Consider the following 4,323-nt stretch of genomic DNA (forward strand, 5'->3'; position numbering starts at 1 on the left):
AAATTATTTAGCCCTTTAAAATAAATGCCCCTGCCAGATTCCTTATTCATGTAGCCTACACAATTTGAAATTGGACACACACTCACTCCTATAGTCAAAATAAATGTAGCTCAGGTAAAATGCAGAGTCAGGCTACAGAGATGTGCTCCAGCTCCCATGTGACCTTGAATATGTTTATTATTTACATGTATTACCTTCTTGTAATAAGGCTTAGTATTCATGATGAAGGAATGGCTATCTGATCGTCAATGTATTTGTTTGTAATTAACTGTCATGAAAACAGCAGTGATAACTTTTCAGCCAGGAAGATAGATAGATAGATAGATAGATAGATAGATAGATAGATTTTCAGCGGAGGGAATTACGTATAGGCTATTTGTCGGCTTCTTGAGCTGTGTGTTGCCAATGCCAAACATCGGTTTGTGCTAAAGCAACGACAGTTTATGGAAAGCACAAGTGTAATTATGGTCAGATCTTGTGCCTGACTGATGGGGAAGTGATATTGATAAGCGTTGTGATTTAGGCATAACAGTCGGCTATTTTTTTTGCTAGTTTTCCTTCCTGTTTTAGGAAGCAGTGACTGTATTGCGTGTTGCCTGTTAAACCACGTCTGTGTTCTTCATATTTACAGCGGGGGAAAATAAGTATTGATCAACATTTTTCCCAGTAAATATATTTCCGATGGGACTGTTGGAATGACATTTTCACCAGATGTCAGTAATGTAAGATGAGATTTATTTTGTGACTATTTAGTTAACAGACCTGTTTTTTAGGGTTACTGAAATAAGTCATATATATTCCCAGTAATTGTAGCTTCGTAGTGTATTATGTTCCTTGAGTTAACAAAGGAGCTATCTAACATGTTATACCCTGCCTGTAATTCAGTAACAGTTATGTTGGCGGAGGGATATGATGTTGAGATGATGAAGCATGTTTTGTTGAGTCTTGAGTTGTCCTACGCTTGAAGAGTGTCGTTAAAGTGGATCAAGTTACACAGTCGAAGCGGTCTCCGTGCTCTTACTCTACCCACGGCCCGAAAGTACTTATATTTAATAACGACGACTTAATAGTTAACGCTAACAATAACTAGCGTTACACTGGTGGCAGCGGGTTTGTGGTTAGCAATTTTCTTTGCCGGGGATTGTTCTACGACGGCACGTTGTTTTTTTTGTTTTTTTCTCCTTGCCATGGGCTGCTCCCGCTAAAAGCTAACAAGGTTAAGCTAGCGCCTCGGCCGGTGTGCTGGTGGAGTGCAACAAAAGGCGGACTCTATCGGACATTTAATCATCAAGATAGCAACAACGGACAACACTTGTGAGTAACAGACTGGCGAAGTGGACATATTATTTTTTCTGCTCTCCGTGGATTTTCATGCCGGAATTCTGCTTGTGCACTTGTCTGCGTGGGACGGCGCCTGGAAAAGTTGATCACATCCTACTCTGGATACTACGACCTCAACACGGATTTGCCTGACGTTAGCTCACTAAGCTAAGACAGTTAAGTTGTGGAACCACATCTGAATCCTGAACTTTGTACGTAATGTTACTTTTCAAGAATCATGTTTTTCCATGCGGTTTCATGTTTAATGTGATATGACTAACTATGGCCAGTGATAACTTTTGGAATGAACTGCCCTTTCCTTCTGGCTCTAACATCACTCAGGCTAGGCCCCAGTATAATTGTAAAGGAGATTTTCCTCATGTTTTCATGGGAGATGGAAAAGAGGACTTTTCAAAATGGTGCCGACGTTTTGAAGTGTCGGTAGAGGCTATTCCCACTCATGATGAAGACAGTTTGGCTAAGCTGCTGCCCACGCGCCTGGGTGGTGCTGCTTTTAGTTACTGGGATAGCTTATCTGACGCAACGAAATCTGACTATACTGCAGTTAAAGACAAATTGAAAGCTGTTTTTGGACAGACTGCTTATCTGGCTACATTTCAAAGTTACATCAATGCACGCACTCGCCTGCCTGGTGAGGCCCTCCCAGTGTTTGCTGCTGACATTTGCCGACTGGTAGAGGAAGCTTTTCCTACATATGGACAAAATGCTAAAGATGGAGAAAAATTCGGACGATTCATTGCTGGTATTGAGCCATATCTTCAGCTGCGTTGCCATGAGCACGGAGTAAAGACCCTGGAAGCCGCTCTTCAGTTTGCAATACAGATTGAGACTGCTCATCATGCTAGCAGGGTTTTTTCATCTCCAAACACTCTGCGACATTTTTCTCAGACACCTACAGTCTCACCTCCTGTCCCTCCCTTGGCACCCTCTCACCTGCCTGTCTCTTCCACTGCTCTCGGTGTCCACTCTGCCACCTCAGATGATCTCCGGAGGATGCAGAGAACACTGGAGACACTTTCAGAAAGAGTTGAACAGTTACAACTGGAGGTTCAACGCCAGCGACAAGACACACGGCGTGGATCATCAGACTATAGACCTCATCAGCGAAGCCCTACTCCTGACGGTGGACGAGGCCGCAGCCGATACTATTCCTCAGACAGAAACAACTATAGAGATTCTACACACAGCGTGGCCGCTCTCCAGACCGCCATGAGGATAGATATCCCTCTAACCGCTCTCACAGCCCTGGAGATGTACGGTTTCATTCTCCCTCTCACACCAGCTCAAACAAGGTAAACTACCAGTAGTTGACAATGGGGGCCAATTGCCAGCTACTAGCTTTCCCCAGGCCCATAGAGACAGTAATGTCCCACCCACTGACTTTACCAGAGACAGTTTATGTGTGGTGGATGCGTCAAAAAGATATGTGTCAGTTGTGATTGAGGACACTGTTGTACATGCTTTTGTTGACACTGGCGCGGACATTTCAGTTATCAGTGAGGATTTTAGGATGTCTACAAATGCTCTCCACAAAAAGCCTATTGAAAAACCGTTTGTTCCTCTCACTGGTGTCACGGGTGACCCTCTGGACTCTGTTGGCTCAATTACAGTCAATTTAAATATTGCTCACAAGCCGATGACACATGCCCTTCAAGTTGTCAGGAACTGTACTAAACCACTGATTTTGGGTTGGGATTTTCTGGTTGCTAATAGCATAATTGTAAACACCAGAAACATGTCCCTCATGGTAGATGACAAAGTAGTACCACTGGTTAGCCCACACCAGTATGTCCCTAAATTAACTGATGTCGGAGATGGTCATCTCGGCTAAGCTTGATGTACCGCTTATGGGACTGACACCTCATGACTATGTAGGTGTATTTGAACCACACTACACTAATCAGTCAATGGTTGGTTTTGCATGGACTGTGACAAAAGCTGATCAAGGTTCCCTCTATGTGAAAGTGGCTAATCCCTCCAGTGAGGAAGTCATTTTACATGGTGGCACTCAAATAGGCACATTTCATGCCGCATCCGACGGCAGCAAAGATGAATACACAGTAATGGAAAGCTCTGTCTGTAATGTCAACATTCAGATACGTGCACTGTCCGAGCCACCTGTACTGCCTGATATTTCACACCCTGATCTCACGAGTGCACAACATGACAAATTGAAAGACACTTTAAACTCCTTCTCAGATGTGTTCAGTCAGCAACCATTTGACTTTGGAAGGACAAACCTAGTCACACACAAAATCACAACTACCTGTGACACTCCCATCTCACAAAGGGCCTATTGTACCTCTCCTTCAATGAAAGCAGAGATCCGCTGTCAGATGGAAGAGCTTAAAGCTCAGGATCTGATTGAAGACAGTACAAGCCCCTGGGCCAGCCCAGTGGTCATGGTGAAAAAGAAAGATGGCACATACAGATTTTGTGTTGATTTTCGAAAACTGAACACCATCACCGATGCACATCCTCTCCCGAGGGTCGATGATAGTCTGGATGCACTGTCCGGCTCTCAGTTTTTCTCCACCATGGACATGTCAAGTGGATACTGGCAAGTTGAGATGCATTCCAGAGACAGGCCCAAAACAGCATTTACAACAGGTGATGGTCTCTACCAATTCAAAGTAATGCCCATGGGTCTGAAAAACTCGCCACCAACTTTTCAGAGACTAATGGAGCTCGTTTTGAGAGGTCTCCACTGGACAACATCTGTCATTTATCTCGATGACATCATCTGTATGGGGCGGGACTTTGACGATCATCTTCAAAACCTGACAGACATTCTCACCAGATTCAGACAAGCAGGTTTGAAACTAAATCCAAGGAAATGTGACTTTTGCAAATCTGCAGTCAAGTATATGGGACATGTGGTGTCACGTGATGGACTTACACTGGATCCAGTCAACAGCCACCGTGTAGGTGAGTGGCCTGTCCCAAGATCACCCACAGAGGTACGAGCATTTCTGGGATTGT

At 44.2% G+C, this 4,323-nt stretch overlaps 1 long non-coding RNA gene across 1 annotated transcript in view; it reads left to right on the top strand.

The window, feature by feature from the left end:
* The window catches only part of LOC116043382, a 20,428-nt gene extending 17,422 nt beyond the window's left edge, over positions 1–3,006 (top strand). The window contains exon 3 of the long non-coding RNA XR_004103460.1: positions 2,997–3,006. This is a non-coding gene — a long non-coding RNA (uncharacterized LOC116043382). The remainder of the gene's footprint in view (positions 1–2,996) is intronic.
* Positions 3,007–4,323: the final 1,317 nt, after the last annotated feature.

The sequence above is a fragment of the Sander lucioperca genome, chromosome 3 (assembly GCF_008315115.2).
Source record: "Sander lucioperca isolate FBNREF2018 chromosome 3, SLUC_FBN_1.2, whole genome shotgun sequence".
Taxonomy (NCBI): Eukaryota; Metazoa; Chordata; class Actinopteri; order Perciformes; family Percidae; genus Sander; species Sander lucioperca.